At 47.6% G+C, this 27,776-nt stretch overlaps 2 protein-coding genes across 4 annotated transcripts in view; both read right to left on the reverse strand.

Annotated features, from left to right (window-relative positions):
* Nucleotides 1–27,776, reverse strand: part of LOC138657437 (zinc finger protein ZFP2-like) — a 492,419-nt gene that overhangs the window by 209,947 nt on the left and 254,696 nt on the right. The gene's annotated exons all lie outside the window — the stretch shown is intronic.
* The window catches only part of LOC138657407 (zinc finger protein 665-like), an 84,317-nt gene that overhangs the window by 29,644 nt on the left and 26,897 nt on the right, over nucleotides 1–27,776 (reverse strand). The gene's annotated exons all lie outside the window — the stretch shown is intronic.

Genomic DNA, 27,776 nt, shown 5'->3' on the forward strand with positions numbered 1-27,776 from the left:
GAGACACAGACTGAATACATCACCTGCCGTGTATCTGTCTATATATTATTATTATTTATATAGCACCATTGATTCCATGGTCTGTACATGAGAAGGGGTTACATACAAGTTACAGATATCACTTACAGTAAACTAACAATGACAGACTAAAGGTACCTTCACACTGAGCAACTTTAGAACGATAACGATAGCGATCCGTGACGTTGCAGCGTCCTGGATGGCGATATCGTTGTGTTTGACACGCAGCAGCGATCAGGATCCTGCTGTGACATTGCTGGTCGGAGCTAGAAGGCCAGAACTTTATTTCGTCGCTGGACCCCCCGCTGACATCGCTGAATCGGCGTGTGTGACGCCGATCCAGCGATGTCTTCACTTGTAACCAGGGTAAACATCGGGTTACTAAGCGCAGGGCCGCGCTTAGTAACCCGATATTTACCCTGGTTACTAGGGTTGAGCGACTTAGTTTTTTAGGGTCGAGTCGGGTTGAGCGAAACCTGACTATCTCAAAAGTCGAGTCGAGTGGAATCGGCCGATTATCGCGAAAAGTCGGGGATCGACCGAAACACGAAACCCAATGCAAGTCAATGGGGAAGCATAGTCGGCAGTGAGTGAAGGACAGGAAAACACCTACACTGCCCATTTTAATGGCAAAAACATCCATTCTTGTTACTGAAGCTTGTCAATCTTAATTTACCTTATAATAATAGTTAGGCATTGGAAATTGGGGGTCATTTGGCTAAAGTTGTGGGGGGTAGGGCTGGTTCAAGTATTTAGTGGGCCCAGGAAATCTGGACTACGTCACGGCAGTGGAGCAGGGAGAGGTAAGTATTTAAACTTTGCAAGTGCTGTGATCCTGAGCAAGCAGGGGGGGCCCACTCGTTGGCATTGGCACTGGCACGAGGCCCCTCAAAGTAAGGCGGTGTGTTTGCACGGCGGGGGCGCCTCCCACCGGCAGCGACACTTTTGCGTACTATGAGAGGCCCTGTGCCAGTGACGTCGCCAACGAGTATTCCCCCCCCCCCACCTGATGAAGGAACCTGCACTTTCATCTGCACCTTCCTCTTTGTCCCCGTGTAAGGTGGTATGGTATGCGGGAAGGGGAACCTGACTTTCAGCAGGGTCAGATTCTGGCTGTGTAGCGTGCAAGGGGAATGTAGCGTTCTGGGTCAATGTACCAGCAGACTCATCTATCACTGGCTGGGCAATGGGCAGGATGAGGAGGAATATCGTAGTTACTTACCGATAACGGTATTTCTCTGATCCCATGACGGCACTAACGAGAGAGGGATCCGCCCTCAGGGACAGGAAACCCACAGGTTAAAAAGGCGGGACCTCTCCTCCACCTCAGTTGGTTTACAGAGCCTTGCAGGGAATTTCTGCTGTAACTTAATTGGTTATTTTTACACAACAAATCATAACTATATAACTTATATAAGCTCATATATATATATATATATATATATATATATATATATTTTTTTTTTTTTTTTTTTTTGCACACCTCGTGACTTAAATTATTAGTAGTGTGGACACCCATACGTGAAGGGAGGGAATATACAGGTGCCGTCATGGGATCAGAGAAATACCGTTATCGGTAAGTAACTACGATATTCTCTTACCCCATGACGGCACTAACGAGAGAATTTCAAAGAATGAAAGTTTTAGGGTGGGACTACTGCCTCAAGAACTCTCCTACCAAAAGTTAAGTCTGAGGGAGAAGATAGATTAAGCTGATAGTGCTTGAAGAATGTAGAGGGGGAAGACCAAGTGGCTGCTCTACATATTTGATCTATTGATGCTCCACCACGTTCAGCCCAAGAGGTTGCCACCGACCTGGTTGAATGGGCCTTAATTGTGTCCGGAGCTTGTTCTCCGGAAGAGGTATATGACATCTTGATGGCATCTCTTACCCACCTTGCCAACGTGGCTTTCGATGCCTTGTGACCCTTATTTGGTCCCTGAAAGCAGACAAACAGAGCCCTCCCTTTCCTACACTCCCTTGTGGCTGACAGATAGTGTGTTAGACATCTCTTTACGTCTAGTGTGTGTAGAGCCTCCTCTTTTTTGTTTTTTGGATTGGGGCAAATAGATGGTAACGCTATCTCTTGAGATCTGTGGAATTTTGACGCCACTTTGGGAAGGTAAGAAGGGTCAGTTTTGAGGATTACTCTGTCATCTAATATTTGTGTTAGAGGTGGGTAGGCTGATAAGGCCTGCAGATCACTAATCCTGCGAGCTGAGGTTAGGGCCACCAATAAACAGGTTTTCCAAGATATTATTTTCAGTGAAGCCTGAGATAAAGGTTCGAACGGTGCCTTAGTTAGTGCTGAAAGGACTAAGTTCAGATCCCAGGGAGGAGCGGTGAGATGTATAACTGGTCTGGACCTAGTAGATGCTCTAATAAATCTTTTTACCCAGTGATTCCCCGCCAAATCCTGGTTGTAAAGGGCACCCAATGCTGCAATCTGAACTTTCAGAGTGTTTGTTGCTAGGCCTTTCTCTAATCCTTTTTGAAGAAATTCTAAAATTTCCTGAATTGGCATCTAATTTGATAGGATCACCCCTGACGTGGAGAGGAACTTTTTCCAGACTTTGCCATAGGCTCTGGTAGTTATAGGTTTTCTACTGGCCAGCAGGGTAGAAATTAAATTTGAAGAAAAACCCTTTTTTGTTAACAGTTCCCTTTCAAAAGCCAGGCCGTCATGTGCAAACTTTTTATTTGTGGGTGATTCACTGGCCCTTGATGCAGAAGGTCTGGGATATCTGGGAGTACCCAAGGATCCGCTATAGACATTAGGCGTAGCCATGGGAACCATACTCTTTTCGGCCAGAACGGAGCTATCAATATCACTTTGGCTCTGTCTTCCCTGATTTTCTTCAAGACTAAGGGAATTAGAGCTATCGGAGGAAACACATAAGCTAGATGGAATTTCCATGGAATTAACAACGCGTCTATAGCCACTGGACTCCCCCGAGGATCTATCGAGCAGAAGGCCTCCGTTTTCCGATTTTGATTGTTTGCAAATAGATCTATATCCGGGGCCCCCCAAAGATCCACTATGCGTTTGAATATTTATGTATTTAATTCCCATTCCCCCTGTTTTAATTGGGTCCTGCTTAGAAAATCTGCAGTTTGATTTTCTGACCCTTTTATGTGAAGGGCTGTCAGGGAGGACAAGTTGGCTTCTGCTTGCGACATGATGAAATTTGTCACTTTCATTAGGGATTGAGACCTCGTCCCTCCCTGATTATTTAAATATGCTACTACCACCCTGTTGTCCGTCAGTACTCTCACGTGGTGGGAACGGAGGGATGTTAAAAAATGATTGATGGCGTACTGAACTGCTAAAAGCTCTTTCATGTTCGAAGTAAGGTCTTTTTCTTCCCCTGACCAAGGACCTTGGGCAATTTGCCTGTTTAGGTGGGCCCCCCACCCCCAAGGACTTGCGTCTGTGGTCAGGATTATCGAGACCGGCCATACCCATGGAACCCCTCTCCTGAGGTTGGATGGATTTGTCCACCAGCTTAAGGAAGTTTTTGTCCGAGAGGATATTTTTAATTGCGTCTCTAAATTTCCTCCTGCGTGGGATACTGCTTCTAGTATTTCCCACTGGAGATCTCTCGAGTGGCTCTGAGCCCACTGGACCGCTGGGATACAAGATGTCATTGATCCCAGTATGGACATGGCTTTCCTTAGAGTGATCAGAGGAGAAACACTTAACTGATTCACTAGATGTATCATATTGGATACTTTCTCTTCTGGTAGACGACACTCTTGCTTTGTCGAGTCTATTACTATCCCTAAGTACAGCTGCACTTGAGACGGAATAAGCCTGGACTTTTCCAGGTTCAGAAACCATCCTAGATTTGATAGGGCTACCATCACTCTGTCTAGTTGCTGGCTGCAATGAAGAGAGGAACTGCCCATCACTAGTAGGTCGTCCAGATAAGGCACAATCAATATGTTTTGTTCCCTTATATGGGCCATTACTTCCGCCATTAATTTTGTAAATACCCTTGGGGCAATGGCTAGACCAAACGGAAGAGCTCTGTATTGGTAATGTTTTAATCTCCCTTGTATCATCACTGCCACTCTGAGGTACTTTCGGAACTCCGGATGTATTGGCACGTGATAATACGCGTCTTTTAGGTCTATTACAGTCATGAAACAAGACGGGATAAGGGATCTGACACATGATTTTATTGTTTCCATTTTGAATTTCTCTATCACCAGGTATTTGTTTAGTTGTTTCAAATTTATTATCACCCTGAAAGTCCCGTCCGGCTTCGTTCGAAGAAGAAGTGGGGAATAAAATCCCCTCGTCTCTTCCTGTTGTGGAACTTCCTGTAAGACTTTCTTTTCCAGAAGACTGAGAACTTCCCTCTGGATACTCAGTTGCTCGATCTCCGACTTTCTTTGTGGTGTAACCACAAACTGACTGTGTGGCATTGTGTGAAAGGCTGGTTTTAGGCCCGTCTTTATGATGTTTAAAGTCCAGGCACTTCCAGAAATTTTTTCCCAGGTTTGAAGAAAGTGAGTCAGTCTCCCTCCTACCTGGGGCGCACCCTCATTGTGGCTGTTTTTTATTCTCCGGTTTGTTAAACATAAACCCTCCTTTTCTGAATTTTCTGTCTTCCCACCCCTCCTTTTGGTTTTTTGGGGGGCGTCTTTGTGTGAACCTTCTCCCTCGAAAGGGCCGCCTGTAAGACTGATTTGGGAATCCTGGAAAGGCATTCTTTTTATCCACCGCTTTTTCGAGGACATCGTCTAGGGTGGGACCGAACAAATATTCCCCTTCACACGGTATGGAACACAGCTTGGCTTTAGTTTGCAGATCCCCCGGCCAGCACTTCAGCCATAATGCTCTCCTAGCCGCATTTGAGAAAGAAGCTGATCTTGCCGTCAGCCTAACTGAGTCTATTGAGGCATCTGCTAGATACGCAGCGGCACCTCTCATTGCTGACACTGAGTCCAGTATAGACTCTCTCGGGGTTTTATTTTTTAATTGAGTCTCTAAATGATCTAGCCAGACCATCAGAGCTCTCGCTGTACAAGTAGCAGCTATACCGGGTTTTAGCCCCCCGCTGGCGGCCTCCCAGGACCCCTTTAGAAAGACATCGGCCTTTTTATCCATAGGATCCTTGAGGGTTCCCATGTCCTCAAAAGGCAGAGCGAATTTTTTGGAGGCTTTCGCAATGGCGACGTCTAATTTTGGCGCCTTTCCCCATGATGCGCAGGCTGGGTCGTCAAATGGGTATTTCCTTTTGGGTGTCAACAGTACTTTTTTGTCTGGTCTTTTCCACTTCTTTTTTTATTAGGGTTTGTATTTTTTCGTTTAATGGGAATACTCTGTACTTCTTTTGTTCCAGGCCACTAAACATTAGATCTTGTACGGATTTTTTGGAACGAGTGTCCGCCAGGCCCATTGTCGCCCTAACCATTTTTACCAGCGCATCCGTTTCATCTATTGGGAAACAGTTGCGGCCGCTTTCTGAAGATGCGGAGGAGGATGCGGAAGCTGTAGAGCTATCTGAATCCTCACTCGTGCTATCTCCCTCGCTGGAGCTGTAATCTGGAGTTTTTTCTTTACGTTTTCTTTTACGGTTTTTTACGCTTTTTAGTGCGTCTGCTGTTGTGAATTCTGTGGCTGAGTTCACTTCTGTGGTCACAAGTGGTATTGCAGTCTCTGGGCTTCCTCCCTCAGGTGTTTTGGTGAGCTCGTTGGCTGCCTTGCTATTTAGCTCCACCTGAGTCTGTCTTCCTTGCTCCTTGTCAATGTTCCAGTGTTGGATCTGAGCTACTGCATCTTTCCTGTGGCCTGCTGCTCTGCTAGATAAGTGCTTCTAGTTTGTTTTCTGTTTTTTCTGTCCAGCTTGCTATTAACTTTTGCTGGAAGCTCTGAGAAGCAAAGGGGTGCACCGCCGTGCTGTTAGTTCGGCACGGTGGGTCTTTTTGCCCCTTTGCGTGGTTTTCGTTTTAGGGTTTTTTGTAGACTGCATAGTTCTCTTTGCTATCCTCGCTCTGTCTAGAATATCGGGCCTCACTTTGCTGAATCTATTTCATTCCTACGTTTGTCTTTTCATCTTGCTAACAGTCATTATATGTGGGGGGCTGCCTATTCCTTTGGGGTATTTCTCTGAGGTAAGTCAGGCTTGTATTTCTATCTTCAGGCTAGTCAGCTCCTCAGGCAGTGCCGAGTTGCATAGGTAGTGATAGGCGCAATCCACTGCTGCTTATAGTTGTGTGAGGATAGATCAGGTACTGCAGTCTACAGAGATTCCACGTCTCAGAGCTCGTCCTATTGTTTTTGGTTATTGCCAGATCTCTGTATGTGCGCTGATTACTGCACGCTGTGTTGCCTGATTGCCAGCCATAACAGTACAAGGAGCCCTCAATGATTCCCAATAGAGGGAAAAAAGAAATCCTGACATCATTTTTTTTTCTTAGCTCTGTCTTCAGTCTTTTTTTTCCCCTAGACATTAGAGTGCTTCAGGACACAGCTGTGGACATGGATATTCAGGCTCTGTGCTCCTCAATGGATAATCTCGTTGTAAATGTACAAAAGATTCAAGATACTATTGATCAGAAATCGATGCTAGAACCAAGAATTCCGATTCCTGATTTGTTTTTTGGTGACAGAACTAAGTTTCTGAGCTTCAGAAATAATTGTAAGCTATTTCTGGCCTTGAAACCTCATTCTTCTGGTAATCCTATTCAACAGGTTTTGATTATTATTTCTTTTTTGCGCGGCGACCCACAGGACTGGGCGTTTTCTCTTGCACCAGGAGATTCTGCATTGAGTAATGTTGATGCATTTTTCCAGGCGCTGGGATTGCTTTACGATGAGCCTAATTCAGTGGATCAGGCTGAGAAAAATCTGCTGGCTTTATGCCAGGGTCAGGATGATGTAGAAGTATATTGTCAGAAATTTAGGAAGTGGTCAGTACTCACTCTGTGGAATGAATCTGCACTAGCGGCTTTGTTCAGAAAGGGTCTCTCTGAAGCTCTTAAGGATGTAATGGTGGGATTTCCTATGCCTGCTGGTTTGAATGAGTCTATGTCCTTGGCCATTCAGATCGGTCGTCGCTTGCGCGAGCGTAAATCTGTGCACCATCTGGCGGTATTGTCTGAGAGTAAACCTGAGCCTATGCAGTGCGACAGGACTATGACTAAAGTAGAACGGCAAGAACACAGACGTCTGAACAGACTGTGTTTCTATTGTGGTGATTCTACTCATGCTATTTCTAATTGTCCTAAACGCACTAGGCGGTTCGATAGCTCTGCCGTTATTGGTACTGTACAGTCCAAATTCCTTTTGTCCATTACCTTAATGTGCTCTTTGTCATCGTATTCTGTCATGGCGTTTGTGGATTCAGGCGCTGCCCTGAATCTGATGGATTTGGATTATGCTAAACGTTGTGGATTTTTCTTGGAGCCTTTGCGGTGTCCTATTCCGTTGAGAGGAATTGATGCTACACCTTTGGCCAAGAATAAGCCTCAGTACTGGGCCCAGCTGACCATGTGCATGGCTCCTGCACATCAGGAAGTTATTCGCTTTCTGGTACTGCATAATTTGCATGATGTGGTCGTGTTGGGGTTGCCATGGCTACAAACCCATAAACCAGTATTGGATTGGAACTCTATGTCGGTAACCAGCTGGGGTTGTCAGGGAGTACATGGTGATGTTCCATTTTTGTCTATTTCGTCATCCATTCCTTCTGACATCCCAGAGTTCTTGTCTGACTTTCAGGATGTATTTGAAGAGTCCAAGTCTGATGCCCTACCTCCGCATAGGAATTGTGATTGTGCTATCGATTTGATTCCTGGTAGTAAATTCCCTAAGGGTCGTTTATTTAATTTGTCCGTACCTGAACACACCGCTATGCGCAGTTATGTGAAGGAGTCCCTGGAGAAGGGACATATTCGCCCATCGTCGTCACCATTGGGAGCAGGGTTCTTTTTTGTAGCCAAGAAGGATGGTTCGCTAAGACCGTGTATTGATTACCGCCTTCTTAATAAGATCACTGTTAAGTTTCAGTATCCCTTGCCATTGATTTCTGACTTGTTTGCTCGGATTAAGGGGGCTAGTTGGTTTACTAAGATTGATCTTCGTGGTGCGTATAATCTGGTGAGAATCAGGCAGGGAGATGAATGGAAAACGGCATTTAATACGCCCGAGGGTCATTTTGAGTATCTGGTGATGCCGTTCGGACTTGCCAATGCTCCATCTGTTTTTCAGTCTTTTATGCATGACATTTTCCGTGAGTATCTGGATAAATTCTTGATTGTTTACTTGGATGACATTTTGATCTTCTCAGATGATTGGGAGTCTCATGTAAAGCAAGTCAGAATGGTTTTCCAGGTACTGCGTGCTAATTCCTTGTTCGTGAAGGGATCAAAGTGTCTTTTCGGTGTGCAGAAAGTTTCATTTTTGGGGTTCATCTTTTCCCCTTCTACTATCGAGATGGATCCGGTTAAGGTTCAGGCCATCCAGGATTGGACTCAGCCGACATCTCTAAAAAGTCTGCAGAAATTCCTGGGCTTTGCTAATTTTTATCGTCGCTTCATCTGTAATTTTTCTAGCATTGCCAGACCATTGACCGATTTGACCAAGAAGGGTGCTGATTTGGTTAATTGGTCTTCTGCTGCCGTGGAAGCTTTTCAGGAGTTGAAGCGTCGTTTTTGCTGTGCCCCTGTGTTGTGTCAACCTGATGTTTCTCTTCCGTTCCAGGTCGAGGTTGATGCTTCTGAGATTGGTGCAGGGGCGGTTTTGTCACAGAGAGGTTCTGGTTGCTCAGTGTTCAAACCATGTGCTTTCTTTTCCAGGAAATTTTCTGCTGCTGAGCGTAATTATGATGTGGGCAACCGAGAGTTGCTGGCCATGAAGTGGGCATTCGAGGAGTGGCGTCATTGGCTTGAGGGTGCTAAGCATCGCGTGGTGGTATTGACTGATCATAAGAACCTTACTTATCTTGAGTCTGCCAAGCGCTTGAATCCTAGACAGGCCCGTTGGTCGTTATTTTTTGCTCGTTTTGATTTTGTGATTTCATACCTTCCGGGCTCTAAAAATGTGAAGGCGGATGCTCTGTCTAGGAGTTTTGTGCCCGACTCTCCGGGGTTATCTGAGCCGGCGAGTATCCTCAAGGAAGGAGTCATTGTGTCTGCCATCTCCCCTGATTTGCGGAGAGTGTTGCAGAAATTTCAGGCTAATAAACCTGATCGTTGTCCGGCCGAGAAACTGTTCGTCCCTGATAGGTGGACTAGTAAAGTTATCTCTGAACTTCATTGTTCGGTGCTGGCTGGTCATCCAGGAATCTTTGGTACCAGGGAGTTGGTTGCTAGATCCTTCTGGTGGCCATCTCTGTCACGGGATGTGCGTGCTTTTGTGCAGTCCTGTGGAATTTGTGCTAGGGCTAAGCCCTGCTGTTCACGTGCCAGTGGGTTGCTTTTGCCCTTGCCGATCCCGAAGAGGCCTTGGACACATATTTCGATGGATTTCATTTCTGACCTTCCCGTTTCTCAAAAAATGTCGGTCATATGGGTGGTCTGTGATCGCTTTTCTAAAATGGTCCATCTGGTGCCCTTGGTTAAATTGCCTTCCTCCTCTAATTTGGTGCCTTTGTTCTTCCAGCATGTGGTTCGTTTACATGGCATTCCTGAGAATATTGTTTCTGACAGAGGTTCCCAGTTTGTCTCGAGGTTCTGGCGAGCCTTTTGTGGTAGGATGGGCATTGACCTATCTTTCTCCTCGGCCTTCCATCCTCAGACTAATGGCCAGACCGAACGAACCAATCAGACCTTGGAAACATATCTGAGATGTTTTGTTTCCGCTGACCAGGATGATTGGGTGTCATTTTTGCCGTTGGCTGAGTTCGCCCTTAATAATCGGGCCAGCTCGGCTACCTTGGTCTCTCCATTTTTCTGCAATTCTGGGTTCCATCCTTGTTTTCTCTTCAGGACAGGTTGAGTCTTCGGACTGTCCTGGTGTGGATTCTGTGGTGGACAGGTTGCAGCAGATCTGGACTCAGGTAGTGGACAATTTGACCTTGTCCCAGGAGAAGGCTCAGCTTTTCGCTAATCGCAGACGCCGTGTGGGACCCCGACTTCGTGTTGGGGATCTGGTTTGGTTATCTTCTCGTCATATTCCTATGAAGGTTTCCTCTCCTAAATTTAAACCTCGTTTTATTGGTCCGTATAGGATTTCTGAGATTCTCAATCCGGTGTCTTTTCGTCTGACCCTCCCAGACTCCTTTTCCATACATAATGTATTCCATAGGTCGTTGTTGAGGAGATACGTGGCACCTATGGTTCCATCTGTGGAGCCTCCTGCCCCTGTTTTGGTGGAGGGGGAATTGGAGTATATTGTGGAGAAGATTTTGGATTCTCGTGTCTCTAGACGGAAACTCCAGTATCTGGTCAAATGGAAGGGTTATGCTCAGGAAGATAATTCCTGGCTTTTTGCCTCTGATGTCCATGCCCCAGATCTTGTTCGTGCCTTTCATGTGGCTCATCCTGGTCGGCCTGGGGGTTCTGGTGAGGGTTCGGTGACCCCTCCTCAAGGGGGGGGTACTGTTGTGAATTCTGTGGCTGAGTTCACTTCTGTGGTCACAAGTGGTATTGCAGTCTCTGGGCTTCCTCCCTCAGGTGTTTTGGTGAGCTCGTTGGCTGCCTTGCTATTTAGCTCCACCTGAGTCTGTCTTCCTTGCTCCTTGTCAATGTTCCAGTGTTGGATCTGAGCTTCTGCATCTTTCCTTGGGCCTGCTGCTCTGCTAGATAAGTGCTTCTAGTTTGTTTTCTGTTTTTTCTGTCCAGCTTGCTATTAACTTTTGCTGGAAGCTCTGAGAAGCAAAGGGGTGCACCGCCGTGCTGTTAGTTCGGCACGGTGGGTCTTTTTGCCCCTTTGCGTGGTTTTCGTTTTAGGGTTTTTTGTAGACTGCATAGTTCTCTTTGCTATCCTCGCTCTGTCTAGAATATCGGGCCTCACTTTGCTGAATCTATTTCATTCCTACGTTTGTCTTTTCATCTTGCTAACAGTCATTATATGTGGGGGGCTGCCTATTCCTTTGGGGTATTTCTCTGAGGTAAGTCAGGCTTGTATTTCTATCTTCAGGCTAGTCAGCTCCTCAGGCAGTGCCGAGTTGCATAGGTAGTTGATAGGCGCAATCCACTGCTGCTTATAGTTGTGTGAGGATAGATCAGGTACTGCAGTCTACAGAGATTCCACGTCTCAGAGCTCGTCCTATTGTTTTTGGTTATTGCCAGATCTCTGTATGTGCGCTGATTACTGCACGCTGTGTTGCCTGATTGCCAGCCATAACAGTCTGCCACCTGGGTTTTAATTAAGTCTTTTAATTCAGATGTGAAACTCGGCGTCTCCTCATTAACGGTGTTCCTAATACATGACGCACAGAGTTTTTTAACCCACGAATCTGGCAAATCTGCTGAACAAAGTGGGCACACTTTATGTTTACTTTTCCCTTGGCATTTCTTTCCCTAGGAAACAATAAACCCCTATTAGAATATACACTTTCACGGAGGTCACTTACCCTCCTAATGTGAGGAAGATACCGGTTGTGGCTTTGAGGATGCCTCCTCCACTTGAACCACCGTCTCCCTCCTGGATCCACCAGAGCCTCTGCTGCGCTGGGATCCTGAGCTGCTGCGCTGCGTAGGTTTCCGTGACGAATGGCGCTCCTTCGGATTCTTTGTCACAGGGGCCTGTGAAATTTCTTCCACCGACTGCTCTATTCCACTCATGGTGGTAATTACTGAGCAGCGGTATGCCCCTTTTTTTCCGGTTTTTATGCTGACAGAGCGGCGCCAGGTAACTTCCGGTTTACCCAGAGGTACCTTGCGCCGACCCCGGAAGTGACCCCCGCGCCTGCGCAGTAAGTTGCCGGACCTCGCGCGCGCGCTCACTACTTGCCGGCTCACAGGAGGGACGGAGCTTCTGCAGCCGCCGCTGCACCCTGCGTCCTGCCGCTTGTCGGTGACCGGCGTCACCACCCCCTGTGCGCCTCATGGACCGGCGGAGGAAACCTCCAGGTAGCCGCCGCTACCTATTACCGACCACTCCATCGAAAAGAGAAGAGGCAGGCTCGGTAACCTCTTCACTGCCTCCCCTCCGCGCATATCCACGAGGCCCGCCGACCCCGGAACGCGCCTTCAGGGAGGAATCCACCTGAGACCGTGGCAGGGCCCCCCGCTGCCTGAACTCGGCCCGATGGTCCCTGGACTCCTAAATGGTGAGCTGTGGGATCCCCGTCGGGGACAGGAAACCGAACTGAGGTGGAGGAGAGGTCCCGCCTTTTTAACCTGTGGGTTTCCTGTCCCTGAGGGCGGATCCCTCTCTCGTTAGTGCCGTCATGGGGTAAGAGAAACACAGATATAATAATAAAGTGGGCTAAATGCAGTTCAAAATTGGTAGCAGGACTAACCAGGGGGCATTGCTTTGTTCAGTGGAGTACAACTGTAATGAGAGGCTGACACAGAGAGTAGGCCCAAATCAGTAAGTAGTCTAAATGCAGTTCAAAATTGTTAACAGAAGTAAACAGGCGGCACTGGTTTGTTCAGTGTAGGAGAACATCAAGGAGCGGCAGACACCGTTAGTAGGGCCAACAAAACAAGTAGGCCAAATGCAGTGTTATATTAAAAACAATTTAACGAGAGCCTGAAGATAGAAGCTAGGGAAAGGCAACCTGGAGAACACCTTGGAGCGGCAGACACCGTCTCTACAACCCAGACCCAACTTGTAGGCCTAATGCAGTGTGGTTTCAACAACTACTTAACGAGAGTCTGAAAATGGAATTTCAAGACAGGAAACCAGGAGAACAGCACGGAGCGGCAAACACCGTTAGTAGGCCCCAACCCAACTAGTAGCCCCACTGCAGTTGTTTGATTAAAAAACTATTTAACGAGAGCCTGAAGATTGAAGCTCAGGAAAGGCAACCAGGAGAAAATCTTGGAGCGGCAGACACTGGGTAGTAGGCCCCAACCCAAGTACTAGCCCCACTGCAGTTTGATTAAAAAACTATTTAACGAGAGCCTGAAAATTGAAGCTCAGGAAAGGCAACCAGGAGAACACCTTGGAGCGGAAGAATCAGTTTGTAGACCACAATTAAACTTGTGGCCCCAATGCAGTTTTATAATTCTGACAGGCTGAAAACCAGCCTTTTTTTTTTTTTTTTTTTTAAGAGGGCAGCTGTATAGAGTGGCACAGACAGACACTGCTAGTAGGCCTTACACCACAAAGTTGGCTCACTGCAGGTTGAAAAAAAGTTACATGGGTACACGGTCCGCATTGTTGTGCTCAGCGTAGGACAAATGGAAGGATGGACCACAGACAGACTTAGTAGGCCTACAATAAAAAAAATTAGGCTCAATGCAGTTCGAATTATCTTGCAGGGGTACACAGGCAGCATTGGTGTGGTCAGCGGAGGACAATTGGAAGGAGTGTCTGACACAGTTAGTACTCCCAAAAAATAAATAGATGTTAATGTCTCGCAAAACAACAAAATCAAAAAACAAAATGGTGGCATACTTAGGTACAGGGGTGGGCTCCTCTGCTGAGTTTCAGACATAGTAATTTGGCGTCGCTAAGTATTTACTGGTGTAAATATAGGACACTGACCCTGACTATTTTAAGTAGCATCATACATGTCAACAAATTGGTATTGTCAGTGCCAGGCATTGAAGGATGTCAGCGCATAGACTAAACATTGGTGGAGCTGTGAGAGATAATTTTGCAAGTGGTAGAGCACTGTTTAAGCTGGGGGGGGGGAAACTCTCTTGTGGCAGGCGGTACAGGCCAAGGGCCCCACATGTTAGAATGGTGTGTCTGACGTTGGGTGCGCGCCAACACCGCCAGAGACACTTTATTGTACTATGAGAGACCCAGTGGCAGTGCAGTCGACCAAAAGCGTGCACACCCACCTCTTCAGACAAACGGCACTCTCATGGGTGCTTGCGCCAAGTGGCGAGACCACGGCCCCGTGGGGGGAGTTTGCCCATTTAGGGAGGTGTAAACCTGTTGTATGCTGGACAAACAGCTGCTGCAGATTAAGAGATTGGAACAGTCAGTAAAACCAATCCACAAGCAAGACCTTTTTATAGGAAAGCTAGGTGTCAGCCGGGCAAGGTGGGGCAAAATAATTAGAAATCCATGAGTGGTTCATTTTAATGAAGGTTAGATCATCAACATTTTAGGTAGCCAGACGAGTCCTTTTTTTGGTCAATATTGAACCAGCAGCACTGAATACTCTTTCTGATAGTACACTAGCTGCTGGGCAAGCAAGCTCCTGCAATGCATATTCTGCCAATTCAGGCCAGGTGTCTATTTTGGATGCCCAGTAATCAAATCGGAATGACGGTTGAGGGAGAACATCGATAAGGGATGAAAAATAGTTTGTAACCATACTGGACAAATGTTGTCTCCTGTCACTTTGAATTGATACTGCAGTACCTGTCCTGTCTGCGGTCATTGCGAAATCACTCCACAACCTGGTCAGAAAACCCCTCTGTCCAACGCCACTTCTGATTTGTGCACCTCTAACACCTCTGCCCTGTTGCCCCCTGCACCTCGTGTGAGAACCATCACCGGTGCTGTGTGCTGGGAATGCCTGAATCAAACAGTCTACAAGACTTGCTTGTTTGGTTGCTAATATTTGTTCGAGGTTCTCATGTGGCATGATATTTTGCAATTTGCCTTTATAGCGAGGATCAAGGAGGCAGGCCAACCAGTAATCGTCATCGTTCATCATTTTAATAATGCGTGGGTCCCTTTTGAGGATACGCAAGGCATAATCCGCCATGTGGGCCAAAGTTCAAGTTGTCAAATCTGCGGTTGTGCTGGGTTGAGGGGCAGTTTCAGGCAAATCTACGTCACTTTTCTCCCTCAAAAAACCTGAACCCGGCCTTGCAACGCCATCAGTTTCTATTGGCCCCAGAAAAGCTTCCTCATTCAAAAAAATATTCATCCCCATCATCCTCCTCATCTTCGCCCGCTATCTCGTCCTGTAGACTGCCCTGACCAGACAATGGCTGACTGTCATCAAGGCTTTCCTCTTCCTCGGCTGCAGACGCCTGCTCCTTTATGTGCGTCAAACTTTGCATCAGCAGACGCATTAGGGGGATGCTCATGCTTATTATGGCGTCGTCTGCACAAACCAGCCGTGTGCATTCCTCAAAACACTGAAGGACTTGACACAGGTCTTTGTTATGGACCTGGTGGTTAGGAGCACCCGGAACGACCTGATGGTTAAACTAACACAGGACAAGCTCTGGGAAGTGGGAGCTCTGCTGACCGCAACCCCTAATCCTATCACACACACTAGAAATAGCCGTGGAGCGTACCTAACTCTGCCTCTTCACAGCCTAAGAGCTAACTAGCCCTAGAGATAGAAAATAAAGCCTACCTTGCCTCAGAGAAATTCCCCAAAGGAAAAGGCAGCCCCCCCCACATATATTGACTGTGAGTTAAGATGAAAGTCACAAACACAGAAATGAAACAGGTTTCAGCAAAGGAGGCCAGACTAACTAAACAGACTGAGGATAGGAAAGGTATCTTTGCGGTCAGCACAAAAAAAATACAAAAAGACCACACAGAGTGTGCAAAAAGACCTCCGCACCGACTCACGGTGCGGAGGTGCCACTCTGCATCCCAGAGCTTCCAGCTAGCAAGGCAAAATCATGATAGCAAGCTGGACAAGAAAACAATGAACAAATAATTAACTAGCAGGGACTTAGCTTCTGCTGGAGTAGACAGGTCACCAGAAAGATCCAAGAGTGAACTGAACCAGTACAAGAACATTGACAGCTGGCATGGAGTAACGATCTGAGTGGAGTTAAATAGTTTATTCTTTGGCTGGCTGCTCTAAGTCACCTGTGGAAGGAACCTCAGAAGCAGCAGCTCCACTCACAGCCACCAGAGGGAGCCCATGGACAGAACCAGCCGAAGTACCATTCAAGACCACAGGAGGGAGTTCAATAACAGAATTCACAACAGTACCCCCCCCCCCTTGAGGAGGGGTCACCGAACCCTCACCAGAGCCCCCAGGCCGGTTAGGACGAGCCAAATGAAAGGCACGAACTAGATCGGCAGCATGAACATCAGAGGCAAAAACCCAGGAATTATCTTCCTGACCATAACCCTTCCACTTGACCAGGTACTGGAGTTTCCGTCTCGAAATACGAGAATCCAAAATCTTCTCCACCACATACTCCAACTCCCCCTCGACCAACACCGGGGCAGGAGGATCAACGGAGGGAACCATAGGCGCCACGTATCTCCGCAATAACGACCTATGGAACACATTATGGATGGCAAAAGAAGCTGGAAGGGCCAAACGAAATGACACAGGATTGAGAACTTCAGAAATCTTATACGGACCAATGAAACGAGGCTTAAACTTAGGAGAGGAAACCTTCATAGGAACATAACGAGACGACAACCAAACCAAATCCCCAACACGAAGTCGGGGACCAACACAGCGCCGGAGGTTAGCGAAACGTTGAGTCTTCTCCTGGGACAATGTCAAATTGTCCACCACATGAGTCCAAATCTGCTGCAACCTGTCCACCACAGTATCCACACCAGGACAGTCAGAAGGCTCAACCTGCCCTGAAAAGAAACGAGGATGAAAACCAGAATTACAGAAAAAAGGCGAAACCAAAGTAGCCGAGCTGGCCCGATTATTAAGGGCGAACTCAGCCAAAGGCAAGAAGGACACCCAATCATCCTGATCAGCAGAAACAAAGCATCTCAGATATGTTTCCAAAGTCTGATTAGTTCGTTCGGTTTGGCCATTTGTCTGAGGATGGAAAGCCGAAGAAAAAGACAAATCAATGCCCATCTTAGCACAAAAGGACCGCCAAAACCTCGAAACAAACTGGGAACTTCTGTCCGAGACGATGTTCTCCGGAATGCCATGCAAACGAACCACATGCTGGAAAAACAATGGCACCAAATCAGAGGAGGAAGGCAATTTAGACAAGGGTACCAAATGGACCATCTTAGAGAAGCGATCACAAACCACCCAAATGACCGACATCCTTTGAGAGACAGGGAGATCAGAAATAAAATCCATGGAAATATGCGTCCAGGGCCTCTTCGGGACCGGCAAGGGCAAAAGCAACCCACTGGCATGAGAACAGCAGGGCTTAGCCCGAGCACAAGTCCCACAGGACTGCACAAAAGAACACACATCCCGTGACAAAGAAGGCCACCAAAAGGATCTAGCCACCAAATCTCTGGTACCAAAGATTCCAGGATGACCAGCCAACACCGAACAATGAACCTCAGAGATAACTCTACTAGTCCATCTATCAGGGACAAACCGTTTCTCCGCTGGACAACGGTCAGGTCTATCAGCCTGAAACTTCTGCAGCACCCGCCGCAAATCAGGGGAGATGGCAGACAAAATTACCCCCTCTTTTAGAATACCCGCCGGCTCAGGAACACCCGGAGAGTCAGGCACAAAACTCCTTGACAGGGCATCAGCCTTCACATTCTTAGAGCCCGGAAGGTACGAAACCACAAAATCAAAACGGGAGAAAAACAGCGACCATCGAGCCTGTCTAGGATTCAACCGTTTGGCAGACTCGAGATAAGTCAAATTCTTGTGATCCGTCAAAACCACCACGCGATGCTTGGCTCCTTCAAGCCAATGTCGCCACTCCTCGAATGCCCACTTCATGGCCAACAACTCTCGATTGCCAACATCATAATTGCGCTCAGCAGGCGAGAACTTTCTAGAAAAGAAGGCACATGGTTTCATCACCGAGCCATCAGAACTTCTTTGCGACAAAACAGCCCCTGCTCCAATCTCAGAAGCATCCACCTCGACCTGAAACGGGAGCGAAACATCTGGCTGGCACAACACAGGGGCAGAAGAAAAACGACGCTTCAACTCCTGAAAAGCCTCTACAGCCGCAGAGGACCAATTGACCACATCAGCACCTTTCTTGGTCAAATCAGTCAACGGTTTAGCAACACTAGAAAAATTAGCGATGAAGAGACGGTAAAAATTAGCAAAGCCCAGGAACTTCTGCAGGCTCTTCACAGATGTCGGCTGAGTCCAATCATAAATGGCCTGAACTTTAACAGGGTCCATCTCGATAGTAGAAGGGAAAAAAATGAAACCCAAAAATGAAACCTTCTGAACTCCAAAGAGACACTTTGACCCCTTCACAAACAAGGAATTCGCACGGACCTGGAACACCATTCTGACCTGCTTTACATGAGACTCCCAATCATCCGAAAAGACCAAAATATCATCCAAATATACAATCATGAATCTATCCAGGTACTCTCGGAAGATGTCATGCATAAAGGACTGAAATACAGATGGAGCATTAGAAAGCCCGAATGGCATAACCAGGTACTCAAAATGGCCCTCGGGCGTATTAAATGCTGTTTTCCATTCATCGCCCTGTTTAATACGCACAAGGTTATACGCCCCTCGAAGATCTATCTTGGTGAACCAACTAGCCCCCTTAATCCGAGCAAACAAATCAGACAGCAGCGGCAAAGGGTACTGAAATTTGACTGTGATCTTATTAAGAAGGCGGTAATCAATACAAGGTCTCAAAGAACCATCCTTCTTGGCCACAAATAAGAACCCTGCTCCCAACGGTGATGACGACGGGCGAATATGACCTTCCTCCAAGGATTCCTTTATATAACTCCGCATAGCGGCGTGCTCTGGCACAGATAAATTGAACAGTCGGCCCTTAGGAAACTTACTACCAGGAATCAAATTAATAGCACAATCGCAATCCCTATGAGGAGGTAGGGGCACTGGATTTGGCCTCATCAAAAACATCCCGGTAATCCGACAAAAACTCAGGGACTTCAGAAGGAGTGGAAGGCGAAATTGACAGCAATGGAACATCACCATGTACCCCTTGACAACCCCAGCTGAACACAGACATAGATTTCCAATCCAACACTGGATTATGGACCTGTAGCCATGGCAACCCCAAAACGACCACATCATGCAGATTATGCAACACCAAAAAGCGAATATCCTCCTGATGTGCAGGAGCCATGCACATGGTCAATTGAGTCCAGTACTGAGGCTTATTCTTGGCCAAAGGCGTAGCATCAATTCCTCTCAATGGAATAGGATACTGCAAGGGCTCCAAGAAAAAAAACCCACAGCGCCTGGCAAACTCCAAGTCCATCAAATTCAGGGCAGCAGCTGAATCCACAAATGCCATAACAGAATAGGATGACAAAGAGCAAATCAGAGTAACGGACAAAAGAAATTTAGACTGTACCGTACCAATGGAGGCAGACCTAGCGAACCGCTTAGTGCACTTAGGACAATCGGAGATAGCATGAGTGGAATCACCACAGTAAAAACACAGCCCATTCCGACGTCTGTGTTCTTGCCGTTCAGCTCTGGTCAAAGTCCTATCACATTGCATAGGCTCAGGCCTATGCTCAGAGAATACCGCCAAATGGTGCACAGCTTTGCGCTCCCGCAAGCGCCGATCGATCTGAATGGCCAAGGACATAGACTCATTCAGACCAGCAGGCGTGGGAAATCCCACCATGACATCCTTAAGGGTTTCAGAAAGACCCTTTCTGAAAATTGCCGTTAGGGCACACTCATTCCACTGAGTAAGCACAGACCACTTTCTAAACTTCTGACAATATACCTCCGCTTCATCCTGACCCTGACACAAAGCCAGCAAGATTTTCTCTGCCTGATCCACTGAATTTGGTTCATCATAAAGCAATCCAAGCGCCAGAAAAAACGCATCTACATCACGCAATGCAGGATCTCCTGGCGCAAGGGAAAATGCCCAGTCTTGAGGGTCACCACGCAACAAAGAAATAATGATTTTTACTTGTTGAACGGGGTCACCAGAGGAGCGGGGTTTCAAAGCAAGAAACAGTTTACAATTATTTTTGAAATTCAGGAACTTAGATCTATCCCCAGAAAACAAATCAGGAATTGGAATTCTAGGTTCTAACATCGGATTCTGAACCACAAAATCTTGAATGTTTTGTACCCTTGCAGTGAGATGATCCACACAAGAGGACAGACCTTGAATGTCCATATCTACACCTGTGTCCTGAACCACCCAGAGGTTAAGGGGAAAAGAAAGACAAAACACACTGCAGAGTAAAAAAAAAAGGTCTCAGAACTTCTCTTATCCCTCTATTGAGATGCATTAACACTTTGGGCCAGCTGTACTGTTATGGACCTGGTGGTTAGGAGCACCCGGAACGACCTGATGGTTAAACTAACACAGGACAAGCTCTGGGAAGTGGGAGCTCTGCTGACCGCAACCCCTAATCCTATCACACACACTAGAAATAGCCGTGGAGCGTACCTAACTCTGCCTAGACGCCTCTTCACAGCCTAAGAGCTAACTAGCCCTAGAGATAGAAAATAAAGCCTACCTTGCCTCAGAGAAATTCCCCAAAGGAAAAGGCAGCCCCCCCACATACATTGACTGTGAGTTAAGATGAAAGTCACAAACACAGAAATGAAACAGGTTTCAGCAAAGGAGGCCAGACTTACTAAACAGACTGAGGATAGGAAAGGTATCTTTGCGGTCAGCACAAAAAAAATACAAAAAGACCACACAGAGTGTGCAAAAAGACCTCCGCACCGACTCACGGTGCGGAGGTGCCACTCTGCATCCCAGAGCTTCCAGCTAGCAAGGCAAAATCATGATAGCAAGCTGGACAAGAAAACAATGAACAAATAATTAACTAGCAGGGACTTAGCTTCTGCTGGAGTAGACAGGTCACCAGAAAGATCCAAGAGCGAACTGAACCAGTACAAGAACATTGACAGCTGGGATGGAGTAACGATCTGTGTGGAGTTAAATAGAGCAGCCAGCCAAAGAATAAACTAAGTCACCTGTGGAAGGAACCTCAGAAGCAGCAGCTCCACTCACAGCCACCAGAGGGTGTCCATGGACAGAACTCGCCGAAGTACCATTCATGACCACAGGAGGGAGTTCGATAACAGAATTCACAACAGGTCTTGTACATTCGACCACTGCACACCTGACAACTCCATGTCTGCCATCCAACTGCCTGCCCGTGTATGTGTATCCTCCCACAAATACATAACAGCACGCCTCTGTTCGCACAGTCTCTGAAGCATGTGCAGTGTGGAGTTCCACCTTGTTGCAACGTCGATGATTAGGCGATGCTGGGGAAGGTTCAAAGACCACTGATGGTTCTGCATACGGCTGGAGTGTACGGGCGAACGGCGGATATGCGCGCAAAGTCTGCGCACTTTGAGGAGGTCGGGTAACCCCGGATAACTTTTCAGGAAGCACTGCACCACCAGGTTTAAGGTGTGAGCCAGGCAAGGAATGTGTTTCAGTTGTGAAAGGGCTATGGCAGTAATAAAATTCCTTCCGTTATCACTCACTACCTTGCCTGCCTCAAGATGTACAGTGCCCAGCCATGACTGAGTTTCGTTCTGCAAGAACTCGGACAGAACTTCCGCGGTGTGTCTGTTGTCGCCCAAACACTTCATTGCCAATAGAGCCTGCTGACGCTTGCCACTAGTTGTCCCATAATAGGACACCTCGTGTGCAACAGTGGCAGCTGCGGATGGAGTGGTCGTGCGACTGCGGTCTGTGGACAAGCTCTCGCTTCTGCAGGAGGACGAGGAGGAGGAGGAGGGGGGGGCGAACGCCTACAGCCAACTGTTTCCTAGACCGTGGGCTAGGCAGAACTGTCCCAATATTGCTGTCCCCTGTGGACCCTGCATCCACCACATTAACCCAGTGTGCCGTGATGGACACGTAACGTCCCTGGCCATGCCTACTGGTCCATGCATCTGTTGTCAGGTGCACCTTTGTACTCACAGATTGCCTGAGTGCATGGACGATGCGGTCTTTTACATGCTGGTGGAGGGCTGGGATGGCTTTTCTAGAAAAGTGTCGACTGGGTAGCTCGTAGCGTGGTACAGCGTAGTCCATCAGGGCTTTGAAAGCTTCGCTTTCAACTAACCAGTAGGGCATCATCTCTAATGAGATTAGTCTAGCAATGTGGGCGTTCAAACCCTGTGTACGCGGATGTGAGGATGAGTACTTCCTTTTCCTAATGAGAGTCTCTTGTAGGGTGAGCTGGACTGGAGAGCTGCAGATCGGGGAACTAGCGGGGGTGCCGGTGGACATGGCAAACAGAGAGGGTTGGAGATGGTATTCTTGCTGTTGCCCTACATGCAGTGTTTCCTACCACGAACCTGGTGATTCCCTGGCTGCTTTGGCCTGGCGAAGAAACATGCACATTTACTGCAGGTGGTGCGGGAAATGGTGGGCTTACAGTGAGGGAAGGGATGTAGTGTTGCTGACTAGCTTCATTGGCTGAGGGTGCTACAACCTTAAGGGACGTTTGGTAGTTAGTTCAGGCTTGCAAATGCATGGTGGTTAAATGTCTACGCATGCAACTTGTATTTAGACTTTTAAGATTCTGACCTCTGCTTACGGTAGTTGAACATTTTTGACAGATGACTTTGCGCTGATCATTTGGATGTTGTTTAAAAAAAATGCCAGACTGCACTCTTTCTACTATCGGATACCTTTTCAGGAATTGCAGACTGAGCTTCTTTAACCGGATGGCCACGCTGTCCTACAACTGGTTTTGCCACGCGTTTTTGGCCAGATACGGGCCCGGCAGATGGAACCTGTTGCGATGTTGATGCCTGCTGCGGCTCCTCCTCCTCCGCATCAGAGGTACTGCCGCCTGCACCCTGTTCCCCCAATGGCTGCCAATCGGGGTCAACAACTGGGTCATCTATGACCTCCTCTTCTATCTCGTGTGCAACTTCGTCTGTGTCACCGTGTAAGCCGGTGGTATAGCGTTCGTGACGGGGCACCAGTCTCATCAGGGTCTGATTCTGGATCAGTACACTGCGAGGGCAATGTTCTGGTCTGAGTGAAAGGAACAGCATAGTAGTCTGGCTGTGGCTGTGCATCTGTGCACTCCATGTACGATTCAACTTGTAATGGGCATGGCCTGTTAACTGTTTCACTTTCTAACCCAGAAATGGTATGTGTAAAGAGCTCCATGGAGTAACCCGTTGTGTCGCCTGACGCATCCTTCTCTGTTGTTCTTGGTGAAGAAGACAAGGAAGCGACTTGTCCCTGACCGTGAACATCCACTAACGACGCGCTGCTTTTACATTTAGCAGTTTCAGAAGAGGAGGCGAAAGAGCTAGAGGCTGAGTCAGCAAGGAAAGCCAAAACTTGTTCTTGCTGCTCCGGCTTTAAAAGCGGTTTTCCTACTCCCAGAAAAGGGAGCGTTCGAGGCCTTGTGTAGCCTGACGACGAACCTGGCTCAACAACTCGAGACTTAGGTGCTATATTGCTTTTCCCACGACCACCTGATGCTCCACCACCACTACCATCATTACCAGCTGGCAATGACCGCCCACAGCCACGACCTCTTCGACCAGACTTCCTCATTGTTTTAAAAACGTAACCAAACTAACGGTATTTGTTACTGTAAAACCAGTTACAAGGTGAACTCAAACTTCTGTTGGATTTATATATCCCTTTATAGGTGGGTGAGACTGCAGGGAAAATCAGGCCCAATGTATAACAGTACACAGCGGCAGACAGATATGCCACTAACAGGACTGGACTGACGCAGATGCACACACTACCAATAAAAATCTCCCCCGTTTTATTTTTTCTGGGAGAATATTGAAGAAATGTGGCCCACTCTTATACAGTATATGTTCTGTGGCACAAAATTAGAGACAGATGCCACACACAGCACTGGCACCGAAGCAGAAATGCCAATCTTAATCTCCCACTATTTTTTTGTTTCCAGGGAGAATTTAAAAGAAATCTGGCCCAGTGTTACACACTAGGTTTAATGTGGCACACAATTTGAGACAGGTGGCACACACAGCACTGGCACCAAAGCAGAAATGCCAATCTTAATTCCCCACTATTTTTTTTTTAATTTATGGGAGAATTGGCAAGAAATCAGGCCCACTGTTAGACTGTATGTTTTCTGTGCCAGAAAATGAGACACAGATGCCACACACAGGACTGCCACTGATGCAGATTTGACAATTTTAATCTGCACCTTTTTTTTTTCTCTTCAGGGAGACTAGTGAATAAATCTGGGCCACTGTATTAGAGTATATTTTCTGTGGCAGAAAGTGGCTTGAAGAGATATAATGAAAAAAAAAAAAGAAAAAAAACAGGGAGTGTCCTACAATTACTATCTCCCTGCATTAATCTCAGCAAAGTATGGCAGGCAGCAATAAGGAGTGGACTGCTGCACAAAAAAGTCAAAAGTGTGGACAAACAAACAAGATAGCTGTGCAGAAAGGAAGGAACAACAGGATTTGTGCTTTGAAAAAAGCAGTTGGTTTGCACAGCGGCGTACACACAGCAATGCAGCTATCAGGGAGCCTTCTAGGGCAGCCCAATGAGCTACAGCGCTGAGGAAAAAAAAAATGTAGCTTCCACTGTCCCTGCAAACAAAAGGTGGTGTTGGACAGTGGAAATCGCTACAGCACAAGCGGTTTGGGGGTTAATGGACCCTGCCTAACGCTATCCCTGCTTCTGACGAAGCGGCAGCAACCTCTCCCTAAGCTCAGATCAGCAGCAGTAAGATGGCGGTCGGCGTGCATGCCCCTTTATAGCCCCTGTGACGCCGCAGAAAGCAAGCCAATCACTGCAATGCCCTTCTCTAAGATGGTGGGGACCAGGACCTATGTCATCACACTGCCCACACTCTGCGTCCACCTTCATTGGCTGAGAAATGGCGGTTTTTGCGTCACTGAAACGCGACTTTGGCGCGAAAGTCGCGTACCGCATGGCCGACCCCACACAGGGATCGGGTTTCATGAAACCCGACTTTGCCAAAAGTCGGCGACTTATGAAAATGAATGACTTGTTTCGCTCAACCCTACTAGTTACCATTGTAAATGTAAAAAAAAAAACAAACAAAAAAAAAACACTACATACTTACATTCCGGTGTCTGTCGCGTCCCCCGGCGTCAGCTTCCCTGCACTCGTCCTGCATCCTGTGTCAGCGCCGGCCGGCCGTAAAGCAGAGCACAGCAGTGACGTCACCACTCTGCTTTACGGCCGGCGCTTACAGAGTGCAGGGAAGCTGACGCCAGGGGACGCGACAGACACCGGAATGTATGTTTTTTTTTTTTTTTACATTTACAATGGTAACCAGGGTAAACATCGGGTTACTAAGTGCGGCCCTGCGCTTAGTAACCCGATGTTTACCCTGGTTACCCGGGGACTTCGGCATCGTTGGTCGCTGGAGAGCTGTCTGTGTGACAGCTCTCCAGCGACCACACAACGACTAAACAGCGACGCTGCAGCAATCGGCATCGCTGTCTATATCGCTGCAGCGTCGCTTAATGTGATGGTACCTTAATACAGAGGGGCGAGGACCCTGCCCTTGCAGGCTTACATTCTACAGGATTATGGGGAAGGAGACAATAGGTTGAGGGTTGCAGGAGCTCTGGTGTTGGTGAAGCAGTAGCTTCGGTACTGATGAGGCGGCAGCGGGGTCAGTGCAGGCTGAAGGCTTTCCTGAAGAGATGGGTTTTCAGGTTCCGTCTGAAGGATGCAAATGTAATTGATAGTCGGACGTGTTGGGGCAGAGAGTTCCAGAGGATGGGGGATATTCAGGAGAAGTCTTGGAGGCGGTTGGGTGAGGAGCGGATAAGTGTGGAGAAGAGGAGGAGGTCTTGGGAGGACCGGAGATTACGTGAGGGAAGATATCGGGAGATTAGTTCAGAGATATAGGGAGGAGACAGGTTATGGATGGCTTTGTAGGTCATTGTTAGTAATTTAAACTGGATACACTGAGAGAATGGGAGCCAGTGAAGGGATTTGCAGAGGGGGGCAGTAAAGGAGTAGCGAGGAGAGAGATGAATTAGTCGGGCAGCAGAGTTAAGGATGGACTGGAGAGGTGCAAGGGTGTTAGCAGGGAGGCCACAGAAAAGGATGTTGCAGTAGTCAAGGTGGGAGATGATGAGGGCATGCCCAAGCATGTTTGTAGATTGACGGTTGAGGAAAGGACGGATTCTGGAGATATTTTTGAGCTGGAGGCAACAAGAGGTGGAAAAAGCTTGGATGTGCGGTTTGAAGGACAGGGCAGAGTCAAGGGTTACTCCGAGGCAGCGGACTTCCGGTACGGGGGAAAGCGTGATGTCGTTAATTGCGATAGATAGGTCAGGTAAGGAAGATCTGTGAGATGGAGGAAAGATGATGAGTTCAGGTTTGTCCACACTGAGTTTGAGGAAGCGAGAGGAGAAGAAGGAAGATATGGCTGATAGACACTCTGGGATTCTGGACAGCAGAGAGGTGACGTCGGAGACAGAAACGTAGATCTGAGTGTCATCAGCATAAAGATGGTACAGGAATCCATGGGACTTTATGAGTTGTCCCAGGCCAAGTGTATACATTGAGAAGAGTAGGGGTCCTAGAACAGATAGGCGTGATTATGGCATGTTTGAAAGCAGAGGGGAAGGTGCCAGAAGTTAGTGATAGGTTGAAGAGGTGGGTTAGGGATGGGATAACAGTGGTGGTGAGGTTGGGGAGGAGGTGGAATGGGATGGGGTCGAGCGCACAGGTGGTGAGGAGACAATTAAGCCCCCCTTCAGTGATGTTGGATAGGGAGATTATGGGGTTTGGGCATTGGTCTGGTATACAAAGGGGTTGTGGTGGTTGAACAATGAACATTTGACTTGTTTGGTCGCTCTTATTTTTAAAGTGTGTGGCAAAGTCCTCAGAAGATTAGGGAGGTTGGAGGGGGCAGTGGTGAGCGGAGGAGGGAGTTAAAGGTTTTGAATAACTGTTTGGGGTTGAAGGATAGGGAGGATACGAGGGTTGTGAAGTAGACCTGTTTAGCAGAGGTGAGAGCAGATTTTAAAGCGAGTGTTGCCTGTTTGAATGCAGTGAAGTCGTCTTGTGAATGTGTTTTCTTCCAATGCCGCTCTGCAACGCTGGACACTTGCTGGAGCTTTTTATTGATGTTATTGTGCCAGGGTTGTCTATTGATACGTTGCACTCTGCCATGAACGAGAGGGGAAACTGTATCAATAGCTGATGGGAGAGTGGAATTGTAGAAAGCAGTGGCACTGTCTGTGTCGTGGGGTGAGGATATGGATGCCAGTGTTAGGATAGAGTCAGAGAGAGTGTTGGTGTCTAGGTGTGCAGGTTTCTGCGGGGGTGTGCATGTTGCTGGACATGTGTTACAAGTGAGGAGGACAGGGATGAGAAAGTGAGCAGATGGTGGTCGGATAGAGGGAGAGGGGAGGTGGTGAAGGAGAAGATCCACTCCTCCACCAGGTTTGTTGCCGGGGCAAGGGGTGTGGATGAAGTGGAGGCCGCCGTAACACAGCACAGCAGGGGAGGCAGTGTCATTGGGTGTTAGCCATGTTTCTATGAGGCTGATGAAGGCAAACTTGTGAGACAGAAAGAGGTAATGAATCACATGAAGCTTATTGCAGATTGAGCGGGCATTTTAAAATGCTCCAGAGAGAGGGAGGTGGGAGTCAGGGGCACAGGTTTTGTGTTTTCAAAGATTCCGGTAGTTCATATTAGATAGGGAGCGGTAGGTGGGGGTAGTAATGGGAGGCATGAGCCGTGGGGGTCCAGGGTTGGGAGATATTTCGCCAGCAGTGAGGAGAAGCAGAGAAAGGGAGAGCAGATGGGAGAAAGAGAGTGGGCGGCTTGTTTTATTAGGACTGATTTGAGGTTGAGGAGCAGGTCAGCAGGGGAGGACAGGGTAGGTAAGAGGGAAGGGGAG

This window comes from Ranitomeya imitator, chromosome 1, assembly GCF_032444005.1.
Source record: "Ranitomeya imitator isolate aRanImi1 chromosome 1, aRanImi1.pri, whole genome shotgun sequence".
NCBI classification, from domain to species: domain Eukaryota; kingdom Metazoa; phylum Chordata; class Amphibia; order Anura; family Dendrobatidae; genus Ranitomeya; species Ranitomeya imitator.